Below are 13,194 nucleotides of genomic sequence, written 5' to 3'. Positions count from 1 at the left end.
TTAATTTACGTTAATTTCTTCCATCTCGGCATTTCTTCACTGTAACTACTCTTTGCTTCACTCCATTTTAGTTTTCTACAACTTTCATTGTCTCTCCCGTCTACTTTTCACTGCCCTCCTCCCACCTCTGTTACGTACAATGCACTCAGCTTTTCACTCTTATTAACTCATGCATAATGTTTAAGCAGTAATCTCTGTCTATGTATTACCCTGCCTTCAGCCTTTAAGCTCTCAGGTTTTCAAATCTCGTCCGATGCTGTCTCCAATAATCAGTCTTTCCTTTTCATCCCGTATGGTAAGTCACCCCTGACCCGCAGTTCACGGTGACTTTCCCGAAATCTATTCCTTTTCCTAGACCTCTCCAGTCCCTTTCCTTCACCCCTCTTCCTTCCCCTTCAACCCTTCTGCCTGATGAGGGAGCCACTGGCTCTGAAAGCTTGCCAATTACAACCATCTTTTATGTGTGTGTTCTGCGCGCGCGCGCCCACACACACACACACACACACACACACACACACACACACACACACACACACACACACACACACACAAGTGCAACTTGCACACACATCTGCAGTCTCAGAGAGCTGAAACTACACTGCGAGCAGCAGCACCAGCGCATGATGGGAGTGGCGACTGGGTGGGGGTAAGGAGGAGGCTGGGGTGGGGGGTGGGGGTGGGGGGGAGGGATAGTATGGTGGGAGTGGCGGACAGTGAAGTGTTGCAGTTTAGACGGAGGGTAGGAGAGAAGGTGTGGAGTGGGGAGGGGCTAAGTAGCGGAAAGGAGAGAAATAAAAATAAAATAAATTAAAAGACTGGGTGTGGCAGTGAAATGACGGCTGTGTAGTGCTGGAATGGGAACAGGGAGGGGGCTGGATGGGTGAGGACAGTGACTAACGAAGGCTGAGGCCAGGAGGGTTAAGAGAACGTAGGATGTATTGCTGGGAAAGTTCCCACCTGTGCAATGCAGAAAAGCTCTCTGTTGTGCTTGCGTGAGTGTGTGTGTATGTGTGTGTGTGTGTGTGTCTACTGCTGACAAAGGCCTTAATGGCCGAAAGCTATGATTGTGTGAACCTTTTTATTGTGCCTATTGCGGCAGAGCATCTCCGCTAATGGTGAGTAGCATATTCCTTCTCTCGTATTGTAAAAGAAGAGTAATGAGATACAGACAAGTTAAATCAGGGGATATTGAGGGAATTAGATTAAATAATGAGACATTAAAAGTAGTAAATGCATTTTTCTATTTCAGAGACTGGCAACAGCAAGATATATTTCCTGAAAAAGAGGAATTTGCTAACATCAAATATACATTTTAGTTTTAGGAAGTCTTTCTGAAGGTATTTTGTCTGGAATGTGGTCTTGTATGGAAGTGAAACGTAGGTGACTGGTAATTCAGACAAGAAGAAGAAGACAGAAGCTTTTGAAATGCAGAGTGACAGAAGAATGCTGGAGATTATATGGGTAAACATACATGAGTGGAGAAAAGGAAAGAGTGGTAAATATCAGGCTAACCAATAAAAACATCAGTTTGACAGCTGATTGCCTACCTTTTGCACGCAACTCATTTTTTCTGATTGCTATACACATTTGCAAAACAACTCAATGAGTTGAAGAGCCTAACAGCAAAGATTGGACTCCAGATCTCTTTTGAGAAAACAGAATTTATAATGTACACCAAGTCAGCAGGAGCACTACAGGTAAAAGAAGGGGAAACCAAATGAATGGAGAAACTTAAATACCTAGAAGAGTGGATGGATTCCAACACCTCCAAGAAAGAGGTGTCTGCATCATGGAGCAAGAAAATAAATACTGCATATTAAATAACCAAAAATGTCTAAAAGATACCAACATCCATTCACACCCAGATACTCCATTACTGCACAGTAATATGCTTGGAGGCCATATCTGTCATTGAATGCCTTGCTATGAATAGAAATAGTCTGATCAAGGAATCAGAAATAACAAAATGACATATCCTTAGAAAAATCCTACATGCCTTGGAGTAATTAAAGAAAATAGTTAATTCAGAAGATGGCACAATGGTGAACTCTACACCCATGTAGAAAAGATTACATACATTCATGGGAGGAGGATCATTTTCTATGGTCACATTGCTGATACAAGTTCTACAAGTTTGAGCAACTAAATCTTCTGGTACTTTCTCAACAAGGATGACATCCAGAAATGCATTCCAAACAAGAAGAAACTCCAAGAGCATTTTGGTTTGAAGCAAAGATAAACTAAAAACTGTCAAAATGTGACTGATGTATGGACGAAACAGCATAGGAAATGTATGTCATAGAACTGACGTCAAATTGAAGCCCATGCACACAGAAAAAGAAAAGCACAGTTGAAACAGTCTTGTCTATAGCAGGCAGGCTGAAATGACAACAAGAAGACAAGAATTATTTAGGGTTATAGCTATAATTTGGATGTTATTCTATTGGCACATACAGTATTTAAATTTTTAAAATTCAAAATTGCAAAGAAAGGAATAAATTACAGAGAAAATATTTAACATTAGTAAGTGCCATCACAGCTAATTATGTTACACTGTTTCGTTAAACAAACACCATCTCATGACATTGACAACAGTCTTCATAACAAAATCTCGTAGAACTGTACTGATATCGCGAAGTGTAATCTTCTTACATAATGTTGAATGACACAGAAAATTAAATTTTTGAATGTTATTTCCAGATGGTTTTTGTGAGTACCATTTATACAGAGTACATAGTCAAGATTTTCTTCTCTTATGCTGTAATGTTTCCTAACCTAACCTAATTCATTTTTCTCTCCAGCATTACTACAAGCCCAGCTAAGTACACTGCAGATTTATCAATCATCATGCTATTGCACCACTTCTAATTTGTCCGTTCCCAACGTATGACTGCTGGTGATCCCAATAGGAACCTCTGTATTCTGATATTGGTTCAAAAAAATGGCTTTGAGCACTATGGGACTTAACTTCTGAGGTCATCAGTCCCCTAGAACTTAGAACTACTTAAACCTAATTAACCTAAGGACATCACACACATCCATGCCCGAGGCAGGATTCGAACCTGCAACCATAGCAGTCATGCGGTTCCACATTGTAGCGCCTAGAACCGCTCGGCCACCCCGGCCAGCTCTGATATTGGTCAAACTAGCATTAGATAAGCTAATTCTTTTGCGTCGTTGCAGCTACTTTTCCATATTCACATCACTACTATTTTTCTAACCTAGTCAGTCTAAGTTAAGTTTCTCACTTTGTAATATCTAGGTACTATACAATTTGACAAAGGGAATATTTTCTTCCCTCTACCTAGTACTACCCCTTCATTAGATATCTTACCATCGTCATCTGAATGAATTTGCTGTTTCTTCCAATAGTTTTTATTATTTTTATTATATTGTCTATCAATCATCTCTACAGACATCTGGGATTTAGTAGGGTGACGCACACATCATAAACACAAATAATTTCTAGATAAATAGGAAAGTCATTAGCAAGCAGCCTCACACAGTAGTCGAACTGTCTGATTATTCTGTCTCCAAGCATTGCTACTATGATACTTCCCCAGAAGTCTAGTATAAACTGCAATTCTTACTCAAATCTTCAGCCCCATCGCAAGAGCTCTTCCCCAAATGCATCTCCCTCCTCACCCCAACTACACGCAGCACACACACCTTCCAAATGGTTTCCAAAATCATTATATCTAACCATCCAGGACACGCAACTGTACAAAGTTACAAAGCTTCCACAAATATAATTTTGGTTCTTCTTGACTAACACCTCCAATCCATTGCTCACAACCTACCTTTCCATACCAAACACACAAATTCAACCATCCCCACCCTATTACCACGTGGACCCCTACACACTGTTGATGCCACCTCCCTAACACAACATCACCCATGATGATGGCCTTGGCATTTTCAAACACTACCACTCTCAATATCCAACTAACTTAAACTGCCCACGCCATTCCTTAGACACCTAAAAGAACTGCATCTTTGCCCATAACTTCTCATTTGCTGGATAAATATACAACAAATCTGCAACACAGTCATAGGCACCTACAATGTATCCTCTTATGCCAACTTTGCTAGACACCCAAAATCCCAAGCCCCTCATCTGGTATAGGTTCATTAATGATATCTTAATGAGCTGGACCCAGTGCAAGACATTCCATCCTCGTTTCTCCACAGCCTCAAAGCCCACTCGCCCATCCACTTCACCTGGTCCCCAGCCCTGCATGCCACATTCCGAACAGTGACCATCTCTTTGATGGCTTCCAATTTTTCTGTTTACTAAAATTTATAATTTTCCTAGAATATCACGTTAGTCGATGAAATACTTCAATTAGAAAATCTGAGTTTCTAGGAAAATCTTGGCGAGCTTTTTAAATCCCAATGCACAACCAAATTTCCAACCCATTATACAGAACCATCACTTGTACCCTCTTAAGGACACTGAAATAACTGATAATCAAAAATACTTTAACTACCTAATGTGTTTATGTATTCTACATTATTCCTATCTTTTATGTTAACATCTGAAAGTTAAATCAATAATGGAAAATCCTAAATGGAAAAGTACATGAAACAATGGAAAAGCTCTTGCTTTTTTTTCTAGTAAGGGTACTCACTTTCACTCACACAACCACACAGACACCCAAACATACATGCTCACAGTAGTAACAAGACTAATTATTGAATATTGAAAGCATTTACTGGGTAAATACAGGTGGGGAATGGGTAAGGAACGATACAAGGAAAGGAAGGGTTACCAGGGTAGCATGAAGAAGGCCTTTTGCCAGATAACTCAGCAGTTGCACACTATGAAGGGAGTTTAAAGGGTAGAGCATATAAGGGACAGAGAGAAAATGAAGGGGAGGGGAGGACAGGAAAAAGTAATGAAAAGAGACATAGGGAGGGGATAGAATAAGGGGGAGGGGGAGGGGAGGGAAAGAGGGAGGAGGAGAGGGAGCGGCATGAAGAGTGGGGAGAGAAGACAGTACACAATCAGGATGGGGGAGGAGTGGTGAACTGAAGAGAGAAAGGAAATGGTAAGTTAAGGTGAGGCAATCAGAAACAAATGAGTGGAGGTTTAGGCCAGTGGGTTTGCAATGTGCTGGAATGACAATCCCCACATGCACAGTTCAGAGAAACTAGTGCCAGAAGGGATTATCAGAATGGCCTGTGTAGCAGAGCAGCTGTTGAAGTCATTAATATTGTGGTGCACAGCGTGTTCGGCAGCTGGATGGACAAATCTGCAGTTGCCACAGTTTGGTAGTGGCCATTCACGTGAATGGATGGTTGGTTACTTGTGTGCCACAAAGAATGCTGTACAGTAATTGCATGGCTGCTTTCATATGATACCCTGCCTTTAATTGGGCAGGCGATGGCTGTGATGGACTGTGACATGAGGTGGTGGGTGGATATATGGAACAGGTCTTGCAGCTGGGCCGACTTCAAGAGAATGACCCATGGGGTGCAGGATTGGACTAGGGACAATCAACGATCTTCTGTAGGTTTGGTGGGTGGCAGAACACTACTTTGAGTGATGTGGGTCGAATACCCATCATTTCAGGGTATGAAGAGAGGTAGTCAGTAGTCACAGTCCTCATGAAGAATGTGGTTGAGCTTTTTAAATGCCAGGATCATCCTGGGTGATTAGAGGAGTGCTGACTGGTTGCTGGTTAACAGGACTAGTGGTGTCAAGGTAGGTGATGGCATGGGAGATCTGTTTATGGACGAGCTGCATTGGATATTATCTGTCAACAAAGGCTATGATATGGAAAGGTTATTGGTATATTTTGCTGATGCCTGCATACCACTGTAGATACAGTGTCCACCATTGTTGGTGATGTTGCTTGGAAGAGACTTTTTCACATGGCAATGATGGCAGCTGTCAAAGTGGAAGCACTGTTGGTGGTTCATGAGCCTGACATTAATGGTCATATTTGTGGAGCTATTTGAGAAAAGGAGTGTCAGAAGTCTCAGTACTTTCATCTTTAGACCAAAACCTAAATTCAGCCATGCTGGACTCGTAAAGGACCTTCGTTTCTTCACCCATTCTCTGCAGTAGAAACACGACTGCCATGCATTCCACTGACAACAGACAACCAACACCCCACAAAGAACTTTGTTTAAAACAGTTCCCACTTCCCTCCAACTGTGATTATCCTCCCCTTCCGTCCATTCATCCTCTGGTTATCTTTAATGAATTCCTCACATCTAACCTAGCCTCACATTCAATTCCTAGATCCCTCCCCAGTGGGGAACACACAGTTATACATGACCTGAAAATCCTGAACTTTCCTCACAAAGGCTCCTGCACAGTGGTCATGAAGTATAGTGAGTATGTGGATGTGGGCCCGTGCTACCTTTCCAACACCTCTGCATACAAACCTTACAACCATGATCCCATTCCACATGTCCAACAGGACTTCCTGCAGCTCCACAAGGGTCATCACACTGTGGCTGGATACAATGCCTCCACTGAATGAACCTCTGCCTTTGTTGACCAGCACCTCCAAACCATTGTCCGTAACCTCCCATTCTATATTCAAGACACTGCTTGCTTTCTTCACTGCCTTTCCATTGTTTCCGCTGTTATGATCAGACTTCTTGTTGGTCACTGTGCATACAATGTCTTTATACACAAAAATCCTCAATGCCATGGGACACTACCTTTCTCAACGTCCTCCTCATACCAACCCACCACCTATTTCCTAATCCTCCTAGCCAACCACATTCTGACGCACAATTATTTCACTTTCAAAGGCCAAATCAATAAACAGATCTGTGGTACTGTCAAGGGTACTCACATGGCACAGTCCTACAGCAACTTATTTATGGATTATTTGGAGGAATCCTTCCTATCCAGTCAACACGTAAAACCCTTGGGTGGTTCAGATTCATTGATGACATTTCCATGATCTGGACAACAGGCACAACTTTGCTCCTTCCTCACAATCTTAATACCTACTCCCAAATCCGCTTCACTTGGTCCTTCTCTCAACTCAATGAGCCACCTTCCCAAATGTTGATCTCCACATCTCAGGTGGCTCCACATCAAATGTGCCAACCTCCAGGAGTACCTTCACTTGCACAGCTGTGACGCATTCCATGTGAAAAGGTCTCTTCAGCATCACTAACCATGGATGCGCATCTACAGTGGTACACAGGTGTCCTCAAAATTTACCAATAACCTTTCCATATCAGAACTTTTATTGACAGACAATATCCAATCCAGTTCATCCACAAACAGATCTCCCATGCCATCACCTCCCTTGACACCAGTAAACACATCTTTCACCAGGTCTTTCACTACCTCTTTCCATGCCCTGAGGTGAGGAATATCCTACCTACCATCCTACTCACACCACCCAAACTGGTGCTCTGCCCTACTCCAATCCTGCTCCTAATCCTGCATCGCAGAGGTCATTCCCCTGTAGTCGACCCAGCTGCAAGACCCGTACCCTACATCCACCAACAATCTCCTACCACAGTTCCTCACAGGCATCTCCTACCCAATTAAAGGCAGGGTCCTGTGTGAAAGCAGCCATGTTATATATCAGCTATGCTGCAATTACTGTTCAGAATTCTGCTTGGGCATGAAAAGCAACCAACTGTCCAGTCACATGAGTAGCCACTGCCAAACTGTGGCAAACCACAAATTTGTCCATCCAGTTGTCAAACATGCTGCACACCACAACACTAATGACTTCAACAGCTGCTTCACTACACAGGCCATTTGGGTACCCCATTTTGGTACGAGTTTCTCTGAATCAGCAGGTGGTAATTTATCTCTCCAGCATATTCTGTGCTCTTGCTAACCCCTGGCCTGAACCTCCACTAACTTGTTTCCTACTGCCTCACCTTACCTTTTCCCTTCTCTCTCTGTCCACACTAGTCCTCCCACATCCAGATCATATACTGCTTTTTCCCACCATTACTCTTCCTTCCCTCTTCTGCCTATGTGGCAACCCCCATCCCCCATCCCCCCCCCCCCCCCCCCACCACCAGTTTTCCACTCCTCTCTCCACCCCATTTTTACACCCCTCTCCCTTACTCTCTCCACTTTCTGTCTCCTTTTCATCACCCTCTCCTTTCCTTCCTCCACAGCCCCACACCCTCTATCTGCTCCTTACATGCTCTACCCTGTAAAACCTCTTTCATCGTGTTGTGCAGCCACTGAGTCATTTGGTGAAAGACCTGCCTCACACTACCCTGCTACCCCCTCCTTCTACACAGGCAAGTGCTTTTAATAGTCAATATCCAATAGTAGGTCTTACCACTACCGCCAGATTGCACACATGGGTGTCTGTGTGTATGTATGAATTTTTGCATTCTTACTAGAAAAAGTGCAAAAGTTTGAAAGCTAGTATTAACAGTTTCCTATTATGTGTTTGTGCACACTTCACACCAGTCCTCTATAGGTAAGTGGTTGCCTTTACCTTATTTTATTTATTTAAAACAAAATATATTTATAGTTCAACATTTTGTACTATTTATCCTATGTGTGTTTTTATATAGTTGATGTGCACAATATTTAAAGTCAGTCTCTTTTTTCCTCTAGTTTCTCCTTCGTCAATCAATGATATGATAATGTTTAAAGAGAAAAATATTTTATTTATACAAACTGGAAGCTATCCAGTGAAAAACAATATTGATTCCATTAACAGAAGTACTATTTACAATGTCGATACTTACGTAAAGTGTACATGGTGAATACACATGGACTGAAAAATAGTAAAATGCAAACTTCATTTGTCGTCTTCCTTTGATACCATCTCTTGTTCATAGAGCTCAAGCTGAGCAGACGTGTGTTACCGAGTATCGAGAATTGCGCAAGAAGTATCAACCACTGCAGAGATATTGCACAGCAACATGGTACCATTAGGCGATAATGAGATGGCAGGAAGAAGCCTTGCCTCCAATCGTTTCAAGGTGCCACCACTGTGCCTCTGTCCTGAAATAGCATTACCAGAGGCCAGAAGGGCAGTGCTGTTTGAGGTTGGATCCTACCTGCTTCCAGGAAGTTCATGTCAAAGTAATGTAATTGTGCTGCATATTCACTGTGACACAGACCATGTCAAACATCGGGGAGTGAAGAGACTTCCACTGCCTGTGAATAATACCTACACGCCAATGCTATCAGAACTGTGTCAACAAGCGTGTACAAAATTGTGTTTCTTGGTAACTGTAGTGAAGTCATAGTACAGCCATTCTGAACTTGTATCAATTTGCCACTCATCAATCGTGGCTCTTTAGTGTGTTCCAAACATCAAGTCCAAATGTGCAGTTTGTTCTAATTAACTGTATTATTACTAGTCACCTCAGCGTCCCAGAGGTCAGAGAGTGTGTGTGTGTGTGTGTGTGTGTGTGTGTGTGTGTGTGTGTGTGTGTGTGTGTGTGTGTGTGTGTAAAATCACACGAGGCTGATCAGTTTCTGTTTCTGAACAATGACACCCGTCAACCTGCTCACTGGCCTGATACAACAGAAAATGACTATGGGCTCGACATTGAATTTCATCATTTACAGAACATTAAACTAAAGTCACACCTTTGAGAAACATATTCTACAATCATCTTATTGTTCAGACAGGAGTGCAAAGGTTCATCTGGCACTCAATGCGGGGCCCGTTTCTATGAAAATTTCCATTACTGTATATAATTACATCTTGTGTCTCTTTGTTTCATGTACGATATTCAGTGCTGGAGAAATAAACCATCTTAGCATAAGGAAAAACACTAAAAGGATGTATTATATTGAGAAAATAAAATAGCAATATTCAACGAAGGAACGGTATTCTACGGTAAAAGGAGGAAGCAACACATCACACAAGAACTAAAGGTAAGGGATACACTTGTTTGCATTTCGTGCTTCATGATTTTTCATTTTTCACCAATGCCTCATTGAGCAATTCACAGCCTGAATTAAATCATTAAAAGTTTTTCTGTGGAAAAAATTAAAATTTTTAAATTCCATTGTATTAAAGATCATGATTAAGCCTGTAGCCAGCACATGAGCCCGATGGACTCTAGATGCTTTTCTTCTGTTTTAAAATGTAGTGTTCATCTTGTTTGGCTGAACACAGGAATAATTTGCTGTGCACAGTTTTTGCATTTATTATCTGTAATATATGCCAAATCAGTTTTAAATAACTTTGATCATTGTGTGTTATGACGAAAATTGGAAAAACAGTACCAATTGAACACATGCATGACATGAATATTGAGTCTGATGTTGAAGGCAGCGGCAATGCTGATCAGCCAAAAGAGGAACAAATCTTGTTATTCTGAATGAGAATTAAATTAAATATGCAGCCATGTCAGGAAGCTCCCGAAACTACTGACAGTGGGGATCCTTTTGAATATTTACTTATAAACATAGCAGCAATGACAAACATACATTATCAGGAATGAGCCACATAAATTTCTGCTCAGATAAACTCTACTCTTGCAGATCACAATAAAGAGTTTGCTTATACAAATACATGATACCCTGATAGTGTGTGACAAGGGACTAGCCATGTAAATTTCTAATCAAATACATGATATCCTGCTGATAATGACAAACAATTTGCCATGCAAATAAATTTCATGCTCACCGAGTGGGATAAAGAATTAGGAAAGTGGATAAACCCTGGTTTATTTAGTATTACCACTGAAATTTCTGAGTTAAAAAAAAACTTGTGAGGGTTTACCTAAAGTGATAAAGAACTTAGCCAGTGATGCACAAAAATTTCAGACACCTCAAGCTACAATAGAAAATACTTCACAGCAGCTGCCTCCAATGGTAGAAACAACAGTCCTTGAACCCAAAGAAGTGCTATGAGCGTACCTAAATGCACAAGGTCAGAGAGTTTGCAATGACTTTTCAAAATGGTTACAATAAAAGGTAAACAGGTTAACAAAAGATTAAATACATGGTGGGAAGATACTATACACTGAAATAGAGTTAAAACATCACGTATCTAGGATTACAGGTAAAACAATATGGAACGAACTGGAAGACATAATGCGTGTGCTACATCAAAACATTCCTGAGTGGTGCAACAGCATGTCCGCTAAAGTTGCACCCCAAGGTCACAGCACAAAAGGCACCACCATATGACGATGGACTCACTGCAGACCTACTGGGACAATCTTGTTGCATCTAAAGATCACTGCATATCTTAAAGACTAAAATGCTGATTATCTGCAAGAAACTAATCACGATGTCAGCCAATAACCTGGAGTACTTCCTCTCAATCCTGGATCTGAACGATCTGATCCATGAAGATTTTAAATGTGCTAACAGCACTGGCAGCATGCAACCTATAAGTGCCGCCGCATATGCCAACTATCACAGGTGTGGCAACAGACATTGTGGCAATGGTGCATCAATGCAGCCCGGGTTGACAGATCAAAACAATCATGTAAACATGCTAAGCTTGGCACCTTTTTACAAGCAGCCAAGGAACAACAACAGATTTCACCCGGAGTATCACACAACTGCAATGGACCCCACCAAAACTGGTAGCACTTGAATTTTGGCAACTAGAGACGCCCAAATAATGGGAATTCACTACAGCCTTGAAATTCTAACCCTGATAACAGACATATGACCAATGTAGGACCTCAACTGAACTGGCCCCCAACTCACAATGCTAATTCTGGCAACTAGCAAGTCGCCAATATGGGACCTCCATCAAACTCCACCTGAAAATCATGTTGTTCACATTGTTGGGATGACAGGTGAACCTCCCACAACAATGAATGAAGCATCAAACTGAATACAACTTCAATGTACTCCCTGATGACAGTTGAGGAACAGATAAGGGATATCACTTCCACTGAGTAGCTCTGTATATTAAGATATAATGATGATATGGATACTAACCCCCCCCCCATGAACCATGGACCTTGCCGTTGGTGGGGAGGCTTGCGTGCCTCAGCGATACAGATAGCCGTACCATAGGTGCAACCACAACGGAGGGGTATCTGTTGAGAGGCCAGACAAACGTGTGGTTCCTGAAGAGGGGCAGCAGCCTTTTCAGTAGTTGCAAGGGCAACAGTCTGGAAGATTGAATGATCTGGCCTTGTAACAATAACCAAAACGGCCTTGCTGTGCTGGTACTGCGAACGGCTGAAAGCAAGGGGAAACTACAGCCGTAATTTTTCCCGAGGGCATGCAGCTTTACTGTATGATTACATGATGATGGCGTCCTCTTGGGTAAAATATTCCGGAGGTAAAATAGTCCCCCATTCGGATCTCCGGGCGGGGACTACTCAAGAGGATGTCGTTATCAGGAGAAAGAAAACTGGCGTTCTACGGATCGGAGCGTGGAATGTCAGATCCCTTAATCGGGCAGGTAGGTTAGAAAATTTAAAAAGGGAAATGGATAGGTTGAAGTTAGATATAGTGGGAATTAGTGAAGTTCGGTGGGAGGAGGAACAGGACTTCTGGTCAGGTGACTACAGGGTTATAAACACAAAATCAAATAGGGGTAATGCAGGAGTAGGTTTAATAATGAATAGGAAAATAGGAATGCGGGTAAGCTACTACAAACAGCATAGTGAACGCATTATTGTGGCCGAGATAGACACGAAGCCCACGCCTACTACAGTAGTACAAGTTTATATGCCAACTAGCTCTGCAGATGACGAAGAAATTGAAGAAATGTATGATGAAATAAAAGAAATTATTCAGATTGTGAAGGGAGACGAAAATTTAATAGTCATGGGTGACTGGAATTCGAGTGTAGGAAAAGGGAGAGAAGGAAACATAGTAGGTGAATATGGATTGGGGGACAGAAATGAAAGAGGAAGCCGCCTGGTAGAATTTTGCACAGAGCACAACATAATCATAACTAACAATTGGTTTAAGAATCATGAAAGAAGGTTGTATACATGGAAGAACCCTGGAGATACTAAAAGGTATCAGATAGATTATATAATGGTAAGACAGAGATTTAGGAACCAGGTTTTAAATTGTAAGACATTTCCAGGGGCAGATGTGGACTCTGACCACAATCTATTGGTTATGACCTGCAGATTAAAACTGAAGAAACTGCAAAAAGGTGGGAATTTAAGGAGATGGGACCTGGATAAACTAAAAGAACCAGAGGTTGTACAGAGATTCAGGGAGAGCATAAGGGAGCACTTGACAGGAATGGGGGAAATAAATACAGTAGAAGAAGAATGGGTAGCTTTGAG

General features: G+C 41.8%; 1 protein-coding gene across 1 annotated transcript in view; it reads right to left on the bottom strand.

Moving 5' to 3' along the window:
* LOC124794835 (transcription initiation factor TFIID subunit 1) overlaps window positions 1-13,194 on the bottom strand; it is a 209,294-nt gene that overhangs the window by 86,980 nt on the left and 109,120 nt on the right. The window lies entirely within an intron of this gene.

The sequence above is a fragment of the Schistocerca piceifrons genome, chromosome 4 (assembly GCF_021461385.2).
Source record: "Schistocerca piceifrons isolate TAMUIC-IGC-003096 chromosome 4, iqSchPice1.1, whole genome shotgun sequence".
Taxonomy (NCBI): domain Eukaryota; kingdom Metazoa; phylum Arthropoda; class Insecta; order Orthoptera; family Acrididae; genus Schistocerca; species Schistocerca piceifrons.
The sequence above is the reverse complement of the archived record's forward strand: the minus strand, read 5'-3'. Positions and strand labels throughout refer to the sequence as shown.